Source organism: Scyliorhinus torazame, chromosome 31 (assembly GCF_047496885.1).
Source record: "Scyliorhinus torazame isolate Kashiwa2021f chromosome 31, sScyTor2.1, whole genome shotgun sequence".
Classification (NCBI taxonomy): Eukaryota; Metazoa; Chordata; class Chondrichthyes; order Carcharhiniformes; family Scyliorhinidae; genus Scyliorhinus; species Scyliorhinus torazame.
Window position 1 is genome coordinate 22,193,281 of NC_092737.1, and position 20,116 is coordinate 22,213,396.

The 20,116-nt window shown below is 49.8% G+C and overlaps 1 protein-coding gene across 2 annotated transcripts in view; it reads left to right on the plus strand.

Moving 5' to 3' along the window:
- Window positions 1–20,116, plus strand: part of cldn15a (claudin 15a) — a 223,035-nt gene that overhangs the window by 136,033 nt on the left and 66,886 nt on the right. The gene's annotated exons all lie outside the window — the stretch shown is intronic.

Consider the following 20,116-nt stretch of genomic DNA (forward strand, 5'->3'; position numbering starts at 1 on the left):
TATAACTGGAGTCAGTAACTGGACAGTGTGGGGTATAACTGGAGTCAGTAACTGGACAGTGTGGGGTATAACTGGGATCAGTAACTGGACAGTGTGGGGTATAACTGGAGTCAGTAACTGGACAGTGTGGGGTATAACTGGGGACAGTAACTGGACAGTGTGGGGTATAACTGGGGTCTGTAACTGGACAGTGTGGGGTATAACTGGGGTCAATAACTGGACAGTGTGGGGTATAACTGGGGTCTGTAACTGGACAGTGTGGGGTATAACTGGATTCAGTAACTGGACAGTGTGGGGTATAACTGGGGACAGTAACTGGACAGTGTGGGGTATAACTGGAGTCAGTAACTGGACAGTGTGGGGTATAACTGGAGTCAGTAACTGGACAGTGTGGGGTATAACTGGGGACAGTAACTGGACAGTGTGGGGTATAACTGGAGTCAGTAACTGGACAGTGTGGGGTATAACTGGGGTCAGTAACTGGATAGTGTGGGGTATAACTGGGGTCAGTAACTGGACAGTGTGGGGTATAACTGGAGTCAGTAACTGGACAGTGTGGGGTATAACTGGGGTCAGTAACTGGACAGTGTGGGGTATAACTGGAGTCAGTAACTGGACAGTGTGGGGTATAACTGGGGTCAGTAACTGGACAGTGTGGGGTATAACTGGAGTCAGTAACTGGACAGTGTGGGGTATAACTGTGGTCAGTAACTGGACAGTGTGGGGTATAACTGGAGTCAGTAACTGGACAGTGTGGGGTATAACTGGGATCAGTAACTGGACAGTGTGGGGTATAACTGGGGTCAGTAACTGGACAGTGTGGGGTATAACTGGGGTCAGTAACTGGACAGTGTGGGGTATAACTGGGGACAGTAACTGGACAGTGTGGGGTATAACTGGGTTCAGTAACTGGACAGTGTGGGGTATAACTGGGGACAGTAACTGGACAGTGTGGGGTATAACTGGAGTCAGTAACTGGACAGTGTGGGGTATAACTGGAGTCAGTAACTGGACAGTGTGGGGTATAACTGGGGTCAGTAACTGGACAGTGTGGGGTATAACTGGAGTCAGTAACTGGACAGTGTGGGGTATAACTGGAGTCAGTAACTGGACAGTGTGGGGTATAACTGGGGACAGTAACTGGATAGTGTGGGGTATAACTGGGGTCAATAACTGGACAGTGTGGGGTATAACTGGGGTCAGTAACTGGACAGTGTGGGGTATAACTGGGGTCAGTAACTGGACAGTGTGGGGTATAACTGGGGTCAGTAACTGGACAGTGTGGGGTATAACTGGGATCAGTAACTGGACAGTGTGGGGTATAACTGGGGTCAGTAACTGGACAGTGTGGGGTATAACTGGGGTCAGTAACTGGACAGTGTGGGGTATAACTGGGGACAGTAACTGGACAGTGTGGGGTATAACTGGGGTCTGTAACTGGACAGTGTGGGGTGTAACTGGGGTCAGTAACTGGACAGTGTGGGGTATAACTGGAATCAGTAACTGGACAGTGTGGGGTATAACTGGGGTCAGTAACTGGACAGTGTGGGGTGTAACTGGGGTCAGTAACTGGACAGTGTGGGGTATAACTGGGATCAGTAACTGGATAGTGTGGGGTATAACTGGAGTCAGTAACTGGACAGTGTGGGGTATAACTGGGGACAGTAACTGGACAGTGTGGGGTATAACTGGGGTCAGTAACTGGACAGTGTGGGGTATAACTGGGGTCAGTAACTGGACAGTGTGGAGTATAACTGGGATCAGTAACTGGACAGTGTGGGGTATAACTGGGATCAGTAACTGGACAGTGTGGGGTATAACTGGAGTCAGTAACTGGACAGTGTGGGGTATAACGGGAGTCAGTAACTGGACAGTGTGGGGTATAACTGGGGACAGTAACTGGACAGTGTGGGGTATAACTGGGGTCAGTAACTGGACAGTGTGGGGTATAACTGGGGTCAGTAACTGGACAGTGTGGAGTATAACTGGGATCAGTAACTGGACAGTGTGGGGTATAACTGGGATCAGTAACTGGACAGTGTGGGGTATAACTGGAGTCAGTAACTGGACAGTGTGGGGTATAACGGGAGTCAGTAACTGGACAGTGTGGGGTATAACTGGAGTCAGTAACTGGACAGTGTGGGGTATAACTGGGGTCAGTAACTGGACAGTGTGGGGTATAACTGGGATCAGTAACTGGACAGTGTGGGATATAACTGGAGTCAGTAACTGGACAGTGTGGGGTATAACTGGAGTCAGTAACTGGACAGTGTGGGGTATAACTGGGATCAGTAACTGGACAGTGTGGGGTATAACTGGAGTCAGTAACTGGACAGTGTGGGGTATAACTGGGGACAGTAACTGGACAGTGTGGGGTATAACTGGGGTCTGTAACTGGACAGTGTGGGGTATAACTGGGGTCAATAACTGGACAGTGTGGGGTATAACTGGGGTCTGTAACTGGACAGTGTGGGGTATAACTGGATTCAGTAACTGGACAGTGTGGGGTATAACTGGGGACAGTAACTGGACAGTGTGGGGTATAACTGGAGTCAGTAACTGGACAGTGTGGGGTATAACTGGAGTCAGTAACTGGACAGTGTGGGGTATAACTGGGGACAGTAACTGGACAGTGTGGGGTATAACTGGGGTCAGTAACTGGACAGTGTGGGATATAACTGGAGTCAGTAACTGGACAGTGTGGGGTATAACTGGGATCAGTAACTGGACAGTGTGGGGTATAACTGGGGTCAGTAACTGGACAGTGTGGGGTATAACTGGGGTCAGTAACTGGACAGTGTGGGGTATAACTGGGGTCAGTAACTGGACAGTGTGGGGTATAACTGGAGTCAGTAACTGGACAGTGTGGGGTATAACTCAGGACAGTAACTGGACAGTGTGGGGTATAACTGGGGTCAGTAACTGGACAGTGTGGGGTATAACTGGGGTCAGTAACTGGACAGTGTGGGGTATAACTGGAGTCAGTAACTGGACAGTGTGGGGTATAACTGGAGTCAGTAACTGGACAGTGTGGGGTATAACTGGGGTCAGTAACTGGACAGTGTGGGGTATAACTGGATTCAGTAACTGGACAGTTTGGGGTATAACTGGAGTCAGTAACTGGACAGTGTGGGGTAAAACTGGGGTCAGTAACTGGATAGTGTGGGGTATAACTGGGGTCAATAACTGGACAGTGTGGGGTATAACTGGAGTCAGTAACTGGACAGTGTGGGGTATAACTGGGGTCAGTATCTGGACAGTGTGGGGTATAACTGGGGACAGTAACTGGACAGTGTGGGGTATAACTGGAGTCAGTAACTGGACAGTGTGGGGTATAACTGGAGTCAGTAACTGGACAGTGTGGGGTATAACTGGAGTCAGTAACTGGACAGTGTGGGGTATAACTGGGGACAGTAACTGGACAGTGTGGGGTATAACTGGAGTCAGTAACTGGACAGTGTGGGGTATAACTGGAGTCAGTAACTGGACAGTGTGGGGTATAACTGGGATCAGTAACTGGACAGTGTGGGGTATAACTGGGGTCAGTAACTGGACAGTGTGGGGTATAACTGGAGTCAGTAACTGGACAGTGTGGGGTATAACTGGAGTCAGTAACTGGACAGTGTGGGGTATAACTGGAGTCAGTAACTGGACAGTGTGGGGTATAACTGGGATCAGTAACTGGACAGTGTGGGGTATAACTGGGATCAGTAACTGGACAGTGTGGGGTATAACTGGGATCAGTAACTGGACAGTGTGGGGTATAACTGGGGTCAGTAACTGGACAGCGTGGGGTATAACTGGAGTCAGTAACTGGACAGTGTGGGGTATAACTGGGGACAGTAACTGGACAGTGTGGGGTATAACTGGAGTCAGTAACTGGACAGTGTGGGGTATAACTGGAGTCAGTAACTGGACAGTGTGGGGTATAACTGGGGTCAGTAACTGGACAGTGTGGGGTATAACTGGGGACAGTAACTGGACAGTGTGGGGTATAACTGGAGTCAGTAACTGGATAGTGTAGGGTATAACTGGGATCAGTAACTGGACAGTGTGGGGTATAACTGGGGTCAGTAACTGGACAGTGTGGGGTATAACTGGGGTCAGTAACTGGACAGTGTGGGGTATAACTGGGGTCAGTAACTGGACAGCGTGGGGTATAACTGGAGTCAGTAACTGGACAGTGTGGGGTATAACTGGGGACAGTAACTGGACAGTGTGGGGTATAACTGGAGTCAGTAACTGGACAGTGTGGGGTATAACTCAGGACAGTAACTGGACAGTGTGGGGTATAACTGGAGTCAGTAACTGGACAGTGTGCGGTATAACTGGAGTCAGTAACTGGACAGTGTGGGGTATAACTGGGGTCAGTAACTGGACAGTGTGGGGTATAACTGGAGTCAGTAACTGGACAGTGTGGGGTATAACTGGGGTCAGTAACTGGACAATGTGGGGTATAACTGGAGTCAGTAAATGGACAGTGTGGGGTATAACTGGGGACAGTAACTGGACAGTTTGGGGTATAACTGGGGTCAGTAACTGGACAGTGTGGGGTATAACTGGGATCAGTAACTGGACAGTGTGGGGTATAACTGGAGTCAGTAACTGGACAGTTTGGGGTATAACTGGGGTCAGTAACTGGACAGTGTGGGGTATAACTGGGATCAGTAACTGGACAGTGTGCGGTATAACTGGAGTCAGTAACTGGACAGTGTGGGGTATAACTGGATTCAGTAACTGGACAGTGTGGGGTATAACTGGAGTCAGTAACTGGACAGTGTGGGGTATAACTGGGGTCAGTAACTGGACAGTGTGGGGTATAACTGGGATCAGTAACTGGACAGTGTGCGGTATAACTGGAGTCAGTAACTGGACAGTGTGGGGTATAACTGGAGTCAGTAACTGGACAGTGTGGGGTATAACTGGGGTCAGTAACTGGACAGTGTGGGGTATAACTGGGGTCAGTAACTGGACAGTGTGGGGTATAACTGGGGTCAGTAACTGGACAGTGTGGGGTATAACTGGGGTCAGTAACTGGACAGTGTGGGGTATAACTGGGGACAGTAACTGGACAGTGTGGGGTATAACTGGGATCAGTAACTGGACAGTGTGGGGTATAACTGGGGTCAGTAACTGGACAGTGTGGGGTATAACTGTGGACAGTAACTGGACAGTGTGGGGTATAACTGGGATCAGTAACTGGACAGTGTGGGGTGTAACTGGAGTCAGTAACTGGACAGTGTGGGGTATAACTGGGGTCAGTAACTGGACAGTGTGGGGTATAACTGTGGACAGTAACTGGACAGTGTGGGGTATAACTGGGGTCAGTAACTGGACAGTGTGGGGTATAACTGGGGAGAGTAACTGGACAATGTGGGGTATAACTGGAGACAATAACTGGACAGTGTTGGGTATAACTGGGATCAGTAACTGGACAGTGTGGGGTATAACTGGGGTCAGTAACTGGACAGTGTGGGGTATAACTGGGGTCAGTAACTGGACAGTGTGGGGTATAAATGGAGTCAGTAACTGCACAGTGTGGGGTATAACTGGAGTCAGTAACTGCACAGTGTGGGGTATAACTGGGGTCAGTAACTGGACAGTGTGGGGTATAACTGGAGTCAGTAACTGGACAGTGTGGGGTATAACTGGGGACAGTAACTGGACAGTGTGTGGTATAACTGGGGAGAGTAACTGGACAGTGTGGGGTATTACTGGGGTCAATAACTGGACAGTGTGGGGTATAACTGGGATCAGTAACTGGACAGTGTGGGGTATAACTGGGGTCAATAACTGGACAGTGTGGGGTATAACTGGGATCAGTAACTGGACAGTGTGGGGTATAACTGGGGACAGTAACTGGACAGTGTGTGGTATAACTGGGATCAGTAACTGGACAGTGTGGGGTATAACTGGGATCAGTAACTGGACAGTGTGGGGTATAACTGGGATCAGTAACTGGACAGTGTGGGGTATAACTGGGGACAGTAACTGGACAGTGTGGGGTATAACTGGGGAGAGTAACTGGACAGTGTGGGGTATAACTGGGGTCAGTAACTGGACAGTGTGGGGTATAACTGGGATCAGTAACTGGACAGTGTGGGGTATAACTGGGGTCAGTAACTGGACAGTGTGGAGTATAACTGGAGTCAGTAACTGCACAGTGTGGGGTATAACTGGGGTCAGTAACTGGACAGTGTGGGGTATAACTGGGGACAGTAACTGGACAGTGTGGGGTATAACTGGAGTCAGTAACTGGACAGTGTGGGGTATAACTGGGGAGAGTAACTGGACAGTGTGGGGTATAACTGGGATCAGTGACTGGACAGTGTGGGGTATAACTGGGGTCAGTAACTGGACAGTGTGGGGTATAACTGGAGTCAGTAACTGGACAGTGTGGGGTATAACAGGGGACAGTAACTGGATAGTGTGGGATATAACTGGGGTCAGTAACTGGATTGTGTGGGGTATAACTGGGATCAGTAACTGGACAGTGTGGGGTATAACTGGGGTCAGTGACTGGACAGTGTGGGGTATAACTGGAGTCAGTAACTGGACAGTGTGGGGTATAACTGGGGTCAGTAACTGGATTGTGTGGGGTATAACTGGGATCAGTAACTGGACAGTGTGGGGTATAACTGGGGTCAGTGACTGGACAGTGTGGGGTATAACTGGAGTCAGTAACTGGACAGTGTGGGGTATAACTGGGGTCAGTAACTGGACAGTGTGGGGTATAACTGGGGAGAGTAACTGGACAGTGTGGGGTATAACTGGGATCAGTGACTGGACAGTGTGGGGTATAACTGGGGACAGTAACTGGATTGTGTGGGGTATAACTGGGATCAGTAACTGGACAGTGTGGGGTATAACTGGGGTCAGTGACTGGACAGTGTGGGGTATAACTGGAGTCAGTAACTGGACAGTGTGGGGTATAACTGGGGTCAGTAACTGGACAGTGTGGGGTATAACTGGGGAGAGTAACTGGACAGTGTGGGGTATAACTGGGATCAGTAACTGGACAGTGTGGGGTATAACTGGGGACAGTAACTGGATTGTGTGGGGTATAACTGGGATCAGTAACTGGACAGTGTGGGGTATAACTGGGGACAGTAACTGGACAGTGTGGGGTATAACTGGGGTCAGTAACTGGACAGTGTGGGGTATAACTGGGGAGAGTAACTGGACAGTGTGGGGTATAACTGGGATCAGTAACTGGACAGTGTGGGGTATAACTGGGGACAGTAACTGGATTGTGTGGGGTATAACTGGGATCAGTAACTGGACAGTGTGGGGTATAACTGGGGACAGTAACTGGACAGTTTGGGGTATAACTGGGATCAGTAACTGGACAGTGTGGGGTATAACTGGAGTCAGCAACTGAACAGTGTGGGGTATAACTGGGGTCAGTAACTGGACAGTGTGGGGTATAACTGGGGTCAGTAACTGGACAGTGTGGGGTATAACTGGGGTCAGTAACTGGACAGTGTGGGGTATAACTGGGTTCAGTAACTGGACAGTGTGGGGTATAACTGGAGTCAGTAACTGGACAGTGTGGGGTATAACTGGAGTCAGTAACTGGACAGTGTGGGGTATAACTGGGATCAGTAACTGGACAATGTGGGGTATAACTGGGGTCAGTAACTGGACAGTGTGGGGTATAACTGGGATCAGTGACTGGACAGTGTGGGGTATAACTGGGGTCAGTAACTGGACAATGTGGGGTATAACTGGGGTCAGTAACTGGACAGTGTGGGGTATAACTGGGATCAGTGACTGGACAGTGTGGGGTATAACTGGGGTCAGTAACTGGACAGTGTGGGGTATAACTGGGGTCAGTAACTGGACAGTGTGGGGTATAACTGGGGTCAGTAACTGGACAGTGTGGGGTATAACTGGGATCAGTAACTGGACAGTGTGGGGTATAACTGGAGTCAGTAACTGGACAGTGTGGGGTATAACTGGGGTCAGAAACTGGACAGTGTGGGGTATAACTGGGGTCAGTAACTGGACAGTGTGGGGTATAACTGAGATCAGTAACTGCACAGTGTGGGGTATAACTGGGGTCAGTAACTGGACAGTGTGGGGTATAACAGGGGTCAGTAACTGGACAGTGTGGAGTATAACTGGAGTCAGTAACTGGACAGTGTGGGGTATAACGGGGGTCAGTAACTGGACAGTGTGGGGTATAACTGGAGACAGTAACTGGACAGTGTGGGGTATAACTGGGGTCAGTAACTGGACAGTGTGGGGTATAACTGGGGTCAGTAACTGGGCAGTGTGGGGTATAACTGGAGTCAGTAACTGGACAGTGTGGGGTATAACTGGAGTCAGTAACTGGACAGTGTGGGGTATAACTGGGGTCTGTAACTGGACAGTGTGGGGTATAACTGGAGTCAGTAACTGGACAGTGTGGGGTATAAAAGGGGTCAGTATCTGGACAGTGTGGGGTATAACTGGAGTCAGTAACTGGACAGTGTGGGGTATAACTGGGGTCAGTAACTTGACAGTGTGGGATATAACTGGGGTCAGTAACTGGACAGTGTGGGGTATAACTGGGGTCAGTAACTGGACAGTGTGGGGTATAACTGTGGTCAGTATCTGGACAGTGTGGGGTATAACTGGGGTCAGTAACTGGACAGTGTGGGGTATAACTGGGGTCAGTAACTGGACAGTGTGGGGTATAACTGGGATTAGTAACTGGACAGTGTGGGGTATAACTGGAGTCAGTAACTGGACAGTGTGGGGTATAACTGGGGTCAGTAACTGGACAGCGTGGGGTATAACTGGGGTCAATAACTGGACAGTGTGGGGTATAACTGGGGACAGTAACTGGACAGTGTGGGGTATAACTAGAAACAGTAACTGGACAGTGTGGGGTATAACTGGAGTCAGTAACTGGACAGTGTGGGGTATAACTGGGGTCAGTAACTGGACAGTGTGGGGTATAACTGGAGTCAGTAACTGGACAGTGTGGGGTATAACTGGGGTCAGTAACTGGACAGCGTGGGGTATAACTGGGGTCAATAACTGGACAGTGTGGGGTATAACTGGGGACAGTAACTGGACAGTGTGGGGTATAACTGGGGTCAGTAACTGGACAGTGTGGGGTATAACTGGAGTCAGTAACTGGACAGTGTGGGGTATAACTGGGGTCAGTAACTGGACAGCGTGGGGTATAACTGGGGTCAATAACTGGACAGTGTGGGGTATAACTGGGGACAGTAACTGGACAGTGTGGGGTATAACTGGGGTCAGTAACTGGACAGTGTGGGGTATAACTGGAGTCAGTAACTGGACAGTGTGGGGTATAACTGGGGTCAGTAACTGGACAGCGTGGGGTATAACTGGGGTCAATAACTGGACAGTGTGGGGTATAACTGGGGACAGTAACTGGACAGTGTGGGGTATAACTGGGGTCAGTAACTGGACAGTGTGGGGTATAACTGGGGTCAGTAACTGGACAGTGTGGGGTATAACTGGGGTCAGTAACTGGACAGTTTGGGGTATAACTGGAGTCAGTAACTGGACAGTGTGGGGTATAACTGGGATCAGTAACTGGACAGTGTGGGGTATAACTCAGGACAGTAACTGGACAGTGTGGGGTATAACTGGAGTCAGTAACTGGACAGTGTGGGGTATAACTCAGGACAGTAAATGGACAGTGTGGGGTATAACTGGGGTCAGTAACTGGACAGTGTGGGGTATAACTGGGGTCAGTAACTGGACAGTGTGGGGTATAACTGAGATCAGTAACTGCACAATGTGGGGTATAACTGGGGTCAGTAACTGGACAGTGTGGGGTATAACTGGGGTCAGTAACTGGACAGTGTGGGGTATAACTGAGATCAGTAACTGCACAATGTGGGGTATAACTGGGGTCAGTAACTGGACAGTGTGGGGTATAACTGAGATCAGTAACTGGACAGTGTGGGGTATAACTGGAGTCAGTAACTGGACAGTGTGGGGTATAACTGGGGTCAGTAACTGGACAGTGTGGAGTATAACTGGGGTCAGTAACTGGACAGTGTGGGGTATAACTGGGGTCAGTAACTGGACCGTGTGGGGTATAACTGGAGTCAGTAACTGGACAGTGTGGGGTATAACAGGGGTCAGTAACTGGACAGTGTGGGGCATAACTGGGGTCAGTAACTGGACAGTGTGGGGTATAACTGGAGTCAGTAACTGGACAGTGTGGGGTATAACTGGGGTCAGTAACTGGACAGTGTGGGGTATAACTGGGGTCAGTAACTGGACAGTGTGGGGTATAACTGGGGTCAGTAACTGGACCGTGTGGGGTATAACTGGGGTCAGTAACTGGACAGTGTGGGGTATAACTGGGGTCAGTAACTGGACAGTGTGGGCAGTAACTGGACAGTGTGGGGTATAACTGGGGTCAGTAACTGGACAGTGTGGGGTATAACTGGGGTCAGTAACTGGACAGTGTGGGGTATAACTGGAGTCAGTAACTGGACAGTGTGGGGTATAACTGGGTTCAGTAACTGGACAGTGTGGGGTATAACAGGGGTCAGTAACTGGACAGTGTGGGGTATAACTGGAGTCAGTAACTGGACAGTGTGGGGTATAACTGGGGTCAGTAACTGGACAGTGTGGGGTATAACTGGGGTCAGTAACTGGGCAGTGTGGGGTATAACTGGAGTCAGTAACTGGACAGTGTGGGGTATAACTGGAGTCAGTAACTGGACAGTGTGGGGTATAACTGGAGTCAGTAACTGGACAGTGTGGGGTATAACTGGGGTCAGTAACTGGACAGTGTGGGGTATAACTGGAGTCAGTAACTGGACAGTGTGGGGTATAACAGGGGTCAGTATCTGGACAGTGTGGGGTATAACTGGGGTCAGTAACTGGACAGTGTGGGGTATAACTGGGATCAGTAACTGGACAGTGTGGGGTATAACTGGGGTCAGTAACTGGACAGTGTGGGGTATAACTGGATTCAGTAACTGGACAGTGTGGGGTATAACTGGGGACAGTAACTGGACAGTGTGGGGTATAACTGGGGACAGTAACTGGACAGTGTGGGGTATAACTGGGATCAGTAACTGGACAGTGTGGGGTATAACTGGGGTCAGTAACTGGACAGTGTGGGGTATAACTGGGATCAGTAACTGGACAGTGTGGGGTATAACTGGGGACAGTAACTGGACAGTGTGGGGTATAACTGGGATCAGTAACTGGACAGTGTGGGGTATAACTGGGGTCAGTAACTGGACAGTGTGGGGTATAACTGGGATCAGTAACTGGACAGTGTGGGGTATAACTGGGGTCAGTAACTGGACAGTGTGGGGTATAACTGGGATCAGTAACTGGACAGTGTGGGGTATAACTGGGGACAGTAACTGGACAGTGTGGGGTATAACTGGAGTCAGTAACTGGACAGTGTGGGGTATAACTGGGGTCAGTAACTGGACAGTGTGGGGTATAACTGGAGTCAGTAACTGGACAGTGTGGGGTATAACTGGAGTCAATAACTGGACAGTGTGGGGTATAACTGGGGTCAGTAACTGGACAGTGTGGGGTATAACTGGGGTCAGTAACTGGACAGTGTGGGGTATAACTGGGGTCAATAACTGGACAGTGTGGGGTTTAACTGGGGACAGTAACTGGACAGTGTGGAGTATAACTGGGGTCAATAACTGGACAGTGTGGGGTATAACTGAGATCAGTAACTGCACAGTGTGGGGTATAACTGGGGTCAGTAACTGGACAGTGTGGGGTATAACTGGAGTCAGTAACTGGACAGTGTGGGGTATAACAGGGGTCAGTAACTGGACAGTGTGGGGTATAACTGGGATCGGTAACTGGACAGTGTGGGGTATAACTGGGATCAGTAACTGGACAGTGTGGGGTATAACTGGGGCCAGTAACTGGACAGTGTGGGGTATAACTGGAGTCAGTAACTGGACAGTGTGGGGTATAACTCAGGACAGTAAATGGACAGTGTGGGGTATAACTGGAGTCAGTAACTGGACAGTGTGGGGTATAACTGGGGACAGTAACTGGACAGTGTGGGGTATAACTGGGGTCAGTAACTGGACAGTGTGGGGTATAACTGGGGACAGTAACTGGACAGTGTGGGGTATAACTGGAGTCAGTAACTGGACAGTGTGGGGTATAACTGGAGTCAGTAACTGGACAGTGTGGGGTATAACTGGAGTCAGTAACTGGACAGTGTGGGGTATAACTCAGGACAGTAAATGGACAGTGTGGGGTATAACTGGAGTCAGTAACTGGACAGTGTGGGGTATAACTGGAGTCAGTAACTGGACAGTGTGGGGTATAACTGGGGTCAGTAACTGGACAATGTGGGGTATAACTGGGGTCAGTAACTGGACAGTGTGGGGTATAACTGGGATCAGTGACTGGACAGTGTGGGGTATAACTGGGGTCAGTAACTGGACAGTGTGGGGTATAACTGGGGTCAGTAACTGGACAGTGTGGGGTATAACAGGGGTCAGTAACTGGACAGTGTGGGGTATAACTGGAGTCAGTAACTGGACAGTGTGGGGTATAACTGGGGTCAGTAACTGGACAGTGTGGGGTATAACTGGGGTCAGTAACTGGGCAGTGTGGGGTATAACTGGAGTCAGTAACTGGACAGTGTGGGGTATAACTGGAGTCAGTAACTGGACAGTGTGGGGTATAACTGGAGTCAGTAACTGGACAGTGTGGGGTATAACTGGGGTCAGTAACTGGACAGTGTGGGGTATAACTGGAGTCAGTAACTGGACAGTGTGGGGTATAACAGGGGTCAGTATCTGGACAGTGTGGGGTATAACTGGGGTCAGTAACTGGACAGTGTGGGGTATAACTGGGATCAGTAACTGGACAGTGTGGGGTATAACTGGGGTCAGTAACTGGACAGTGTGGGGTATAACTGGATTCAGTAACTGGACAGTGTGGGGTATAACTGGGGACAGTAACTGGACAGTGTGGGGTATAACTGGGGACAGTAACTGGACAGTGTGGGGTATAACTGGGATCAGTAACTGGACAGTGTGGGGTATAACTGGGGTCAGTAACTGGACAGTGTGGGGTATAACTGGGATCAGTAACTGGACAGTGTGGGGTATAACTGGGGACAGTAACTGGACAGTGTGGGGTATAACTGGGATCAGTAACTGGACAGTGTGGGGTATAACTGGGGTCAGTAACTGGACAGTGTGGGGTATAACTGGGATCAGTAACTGGACAGTGTGGGGTATAACTGGGGTCAGTAACTGGACAGTGTGGGGTATAACTGGGATCAGTAACTGGACAGTGTGGGGTATAACTGGGGACAGTAACTGGACAGTGTGGGGTATAACTGGAGTCAGTAACTGGACAGTGTGGGGTATAACTGGGGTCAGTAACTGGACAGTGTGGGGTATAACTGGAGTCAGTAACTGGACAGTGTGGGGTATAACTGGAGTCAATAACTGGACAGTGTGGGGTATAACTGGGGTCAGTAACTGGACAGTGTGGGGTATAACTGGGGTCAGTAACTGGACAGTGTGGGGTATAACTGGGGTCAATAACTGGACAGTGTGGGGTTTAACTGGGGACAGTAACTGGACAGTGTGGAGTATAACTGGGGTCAATAACTGGACAGTGTGGGGTATAACTGGGGTCAGTAACTGGACAGTGTGGGGTATAACTGGAGTCAGTAACTGGACAGTGTGGGGTATAACAGGGGTCAGTAACTGGACAGTGTGGGGTATAACTGGAGTCAGTAACTGGACAGTGTGGGGTATAACTGAGATCAGTAACTGCACAGTGTGGGGTATAACTGGGGTCAGTAACTGGACAGTGTGGGGTATAACTGGAGTCAGTAACTGGACAGTGTGGGGTATAACAGGGGTCAGTAACTGGACAGTGTGGGGTATAACTGGGATCGGTAACTGGACAGTGTGGGGTATAACTGGGATCAGTAACTGGACAGTGTGGGGTATAACTGGGGCCAGTAACTGGACAGTGTGGGGTATAACTGGAGTCAGTAACTGGACAGTGTGGGGTATAACTCAGGACAGTAAATGGACAGTGTGGGGTATAACTGGAGTCAGTAACTGGACAGTGTGGGGTATAACTGGAGTCAGTAACTGGACAGTGTGGGGTATAACTGGGGTCAGTAACTGGACAATGTGGGGTATAACTGGGGTCAGTAACTGGACAGTGTGGGGTATAACTGGGGTCAGTAACTGGACAGTGTGGGGTATAACTGGGATCAGTAACTGGACAGTGTGGGGTATAACTGGAGTCAGTAACTGGACAGTGTGGGGTATAACTGGGGTCAGTAACTGGACAGTGTGGGGTATAACTGGGGTCAGTAACTGGACAGTGTGGGGTATAACTGAGATCAGTAACTGCACAGTGTGGGGTATAACTGGGGTCAGTAACTGGACAGTGTGGGGTATAACAGGGGTCAGTAACTGGACAGTGTGGGGTATAACTGGAGTCAGTAACTGGACAGTGTGGGGTATAACGGGGGTCAGTAACTGGACAGTGTGGGGTATAACTGGAGACAGTAACTGGACAGTGTGGGGTATAACTGGGGTCAGTAACTGGACAGTGTGGGGTATAACTGGGGTCAGTAACTGGGCAGTGTGGGGTATAACTGGAGTCAGTAACTGGACAGTGTGGGGTATAACTGGAGTCAGTAACTGGACAGTGTGGGGTATAACTGGGGTCTGTAACTGGACAGTGTGGGGTATAACTGGAGTCAGTAACTGGACAGTGTGGGGTATAAAAGGGGTCAGTATCTGGACAGTGTGGGGTATAACTGGAGTCAGTAACTGGACAGTGTGGGGTATAACTGGGGTCAGTAACTTGACAGTGTGGGGTATAACTGGGGTCAGTAACTGGACAGTGTGGGGTATAACTGGGGTCAGTAACTGGACAGTGTGGGGTATAACTGGGGTCAGTAACTGGACAGTGTGGGGTATAACTGGAGTCAGTAACTGGACAGTGTGGGGTATAACTGGGGTCAGTAACTGGACAGTGTGGGGTATAACTGGGGTCAGTAACTGGACAGTGTGGGGTATAACTGGGATTAGTAACTGGACAGTGTGGGGTATAACTGGGGTCAATAACTGGACAGTGTGGGGTATAACTGGGGTCAGTAACTGGACAGTGTGGGGTATAACTGGGGTCAGTAACTGGACAGTGTGGGGTATAACTGGGGTCAGTAACTGGACAGTGTGGGGTATAACTGGAGTCAGTAACTGGACAGTGTGGGGTATAACTGGGGTCAGTAACTGGACAGTGTGGGGTATAACTGGGGTCAGTAACTGGACAGTGTGGGGTATAACTGGGATTAGTAACTGGACAGTGTGGGGTATAACTGGGGTCAATAACTGGACAGTGTGGGGTATAACTAGAAACAGTAACTGGACAGTGTGGGGTATAACTGGGGTCAGTAACTGGACAGTGTGGGGTATAACTGAGATCAGTAACTGCACAATGTGGGGTATAACTGGGGTCAGTAACTGGACCGTGTGGGGTATAACTGGAGTCAGTAACTGGACAGTGTGGGGTATAACTGGGGTCAGTAACTGGACAGTGTGGGGTATAACTGGGGTCAGTAACTGGACAGTGTGGGGTATAACTGGAGTCAGTAACTGGACAGTGTGGGGTATAACTGGGGTCAGTAACTGGACAGTGTGGGGTATAACTGGAGTCAGTAACTGGACAGTGTGGGGTATAACTGGGGTCAGTAACTGGACAGTGTGGGGTATAACTGGGGTCAGTAACTGGACAGTGTGGGGTATAACTGGAGTCAGTAACTGGACAGTGTGGGGTATAACAGGGGTCAGTAACTGGACAGTGTGGGGTATAACTGGGGTCAGTAACTGGACCGTGTGGGGTATAACTGGGGTCAGTAACTGGACAGTGTGGGGTATAACTGGGGTCAGTAACTGGACAGTGTGGGGTATAACTGGGATCAGTAACTGGACAGTGTGGGGTATAACTGGGGTCAGTAACTGGACAGTGTGGGGTATAACTGGGGTCAGTAACTGGACAGTGTGGGGTATAACTGGAGTCAGTAACTGGACAGTGTGGGGTATAACTGGAGTCAGTAACTGGACAGTGTGGGGTATAACTGGGATCAGTAACTGGACAGTGTGGGGTATAACAGGGGTCAGTAACTGGACAGTGTGGGGTATAACTGGGGTCAGTAACTGGACAGTGTGGGGTATAACTGGGGTCAGTAACTGGGCAGTGTGGGGTATAACTGGAGTCAGTAACTGGACAGTGTGGGGTATAACTGGAGTCAGTAACTGGACAGTGTGGGGTATAACTGGAGTCAGTAACTGGACAGTGTGGGGTATAACTGGGGTCAGTAACTGGACAGTGTGGGGTATAACTGGAGTCAGTAACTGGACAGTGTGGGGTATAACAGGGGTCAGTATCTGGACAGTGTGGGGTATAACTGGGGTCAGTAACTGGACAGTGTGGGGTATAACTGGGATCAGTAACTGGACAGTGTGGGGTATAACTGGAGTCAGTAACTGGACAGTGTGGGGTATAACTGGGGTCAGTAACTGGACAGTGTGGGGTATAACTGGGGTCAGTAACTGGATAGTGTGGGGTATAACTGGGATCAGTAACTGGACAGTGTGGGGTATAACTGGGGTCAGTAACTGGACAGTGTGGGGTATATCTGGGGTCAGTAACTGGACAGTGTGGGGTATAACTGGGGTCAGTAACTGGATAGTGTGGGGTATAACTGGGATCAGTAACTGGACAGTGTGGGGTATAACTGGGGTCAGTAACTGGACAGTGTGGGGTATAACTGGGATCAGTAACTGGACAGTGTGGGGTATAACTGGGGACAGTAACTGGACAGTGTGGGGTATAACTGGGATCAGTAACTGGACAGTGTGGGGTATAACTGGGGTCAGTAACTGGACAGTGTGGGGTATAACTGGGATCAGTAACTGGACAGTGTGGGGTATAACTGGGGTCAGTAACTGGACAGTGTGGGGTATAACTGGGATCAGTAACTGGACAGTGTGGGGTATAACTGGGGACAGTAACTGGACAGTGTGGGGTATAACTGGAGTCAGTAACTGGACAGTGTGGGGTATAACTGGGGTCAGTAACTGGACAGTGTGGGGTATAACTGGAGTCAGTAACTGGACAGTGTGGGGTATAACTGGAGTCAATAACTGGACAGTGTGGGGTATAACTGGGGTCAGTAACTGGACAGTGTGGGGTATAACTGGGGTCAGTAACTGGACAGTGTGGGGTATAACTGGGGTCAATAACTGGACAGTGTGGGGTTTAACTGGGGACAGTAACTGGACAGTGTGGAGTATAACTGGGGTCAATAACTGGACAGTGTGGGGTATAACTGAGATCAGTAACTGCACAGTGTGGGGTATAACTGGGGTCAGTAACTGGACAGTGTGGGGTATAACTGGAGTCAGTAACTGGACAGTGTGGGGTATAACAGGGGTCAGTAACTGGACAGTGTGGGGTATAACTGGGATCGGTAACTGGACAGTGTGGGGTATAACTGGGATCAGTAACTGGACAGTGTGGGGTATAACTGGGGCCAGTAACTGGACAGTGTGGGGTATAACTGGAGTCAGTAACTGGACAGTGTGGGGTATAACTGGAGTCAGTAACTGGACAGTGTGGGGTATAACTGTGGACAGTAACTGGACAGTGTGGGGTATAACTGGAGTCAGTAACTGGACAGTGTGGGGTATAACTGGGATCAGTAACTGGACAGTGTGGGGTATAACTGGGGCCAGTAACTGGACAGTGTGGGATATAACTGGGATCAGTAACTGGACAGTGTGGGGTATAACTGGAGTCAGTAACTGGACAGTGTGGAGTATAACTGGGGAGAGTAACTGGACAGTGTGGGGTATAACTGGGGACAGTAACTGGACAGTGTGGGGTATAACTGGGGTCAATAACTGGACAGTGTGGGGTATAACTGGGATCAGTAACTGGACAGTGTGGGGTATAACTGGGGTCAATAACTGGACAGTGTGGGGTATAACTGGGATCAGTAACTGGACAGTGTGGGGTATAACTGGAGTCAGTAACTGGACAGTGTGGGGTATAACTGGGATCAGTAACTGGACAGTGTGGGGTATAACTGGGGCCAGTAACTGGACAGTGTGGGATATAACTGGGATCAGTAACTGGACAGTGTGGGGTATAACTGGGGCCAGTAACTGGACAGTGTGGGATATAACTGGGATCAGTAACTGGACAGTGTGGGGTATAACTGGGGCCAGTAACTGGACAGTGTGGGGTATAACTGGGGTCAGTAACTGGACAGTGTGGGGTATAACTGGGATTAGTAACTGGACAGTGTGGGGTATAACTGGGGTCAGTAACTGGACAGTGTGGGGTATAACTGGGGTCAGTAACTGGACAGTGTGGGGTATAATTGGGATTAGTAACTGGACAGTGTGGGGTATAACTGGGTACAGTAACTGGATAGTGTGGGGTATAACTGGGGACAGTAACTGGACAGTGTGGGATATAACTGGGATCAGAAACTGGACAGCGTGGGGTATAACTGGGGACAGTAACTGGACAGTGTGGGATATAACTGGGATCAGAAACTGGACAGCGTGGGGTATAACTGTGGACAGTAACTGGACAGTGTGGGATATAACTGGGGTCAGTAACTGGACAGTGTGGGGTGTAACTGGGGTCAGTAACTGGACAGTGTGGGGTATAACTGGAGTCAGTAACTGGACAGTGTGGGGTATAACTGGGGTCAGTAACTGGATAGTGTGGGGTATAACTGGGGTCAGTAACTCGACAGTGTGGGGTATAACTGGGGTCAGTAACTGAACAGTGTGGGGTATAACTGGGGTCAGTAACTGGACAGTGTGCGGTATAACTGGGGTCAGTAACTGGACAGTGTGGGGTATAACTGGGGTCAGTAACTGGACAGTATGGGGTATAACTGGAGTCAGTAACTGGACAGTGTGGGGTATAACTGGGGTCAGTAACTGGACAGTGTGGGGTATAACTGGATTCAGTAACTGGACAGTGTGGGGTATAACTGGAGTCAGTAACTGGACAGTGTGGGGTATAACTGGGGTCAGTAACTGGACAGTGTGGGGTATAACTGGGTTCAGTAACTGGACAGTGTGGGGTATAACAGGGGACAGTAACTGGGCAGTGTGGGGTATAACTGGAGTCAGTAACTGGACAGTGTGGGGTATAACTGGGGTCAGTAACTGGACAGTGGGGTATAACTGGGGTCAATAACTGGACAGTGTGGGGTATAATTGGGGTCAGTAACTGGACAGTGTGGGGTATAACTGGGGTCAGTAACTGGACAGTGTGGGGTATAACTGGGGTCAGTAACTGGACAGTGTGGGGTATAACTGGGGTCAATAACTGGACAGTGTGGGGTATAACTGGGGTCAGTAACTGGACAGTGTGGGGTATAACTGGGGTCAGTAACTGGACAGTGTGGGGTATAACTGGAGTCAGTAACTGGACGGTGTGGGGTATAACTGGGGTCAGTAACTGGACAGTGTGGGGTATAACTGGGATCAGAAACTGGACAGTGTGGGGTATAACTGGAGTCAGTAACTGGACAGTGTGGGGTATAACTGGGGACAGTAACTGGACAGTGTGGGGTATAACTGGAGACAGTAACTGGACAGTGTGGGGTATAACTGGGGTCAGTAACTGGACAGTGTGGGGTATAACTGAGGTCAGTAACTGGACAGTGTGGGGTATAACTGGGGTCAGTAACTGGACAGTGTGGGGTATAACTGAGGTCAGTAACTGGACAGTGTGGGGTATAACTGGGATCAGTAACTGGACAGTGTGGGGTATAACTGGGGTCAGTAACTGCACAGTGTGGGGTATAACTGGGGTCAGTAACTGGACAGTGTGGGGTAAAACTGGGGTCAGTAACTGGACAGTGTGGGGTATAACTGGGGTCAGTAACTGGACAGTGTGGGGTATAACTGGGGTCAGTAACTGGACAGTGTGGGGTATAACTGGGGTCAGTAACTGGACAGTGTGGGATATAACTGGGGTCAGTAACTGGACAGTGTGGGGTATAACTGGGATCAGTAACTGGACAGTGTGGGGTATAACTGGGGTCAGTAACTGCACAATGTGGGGT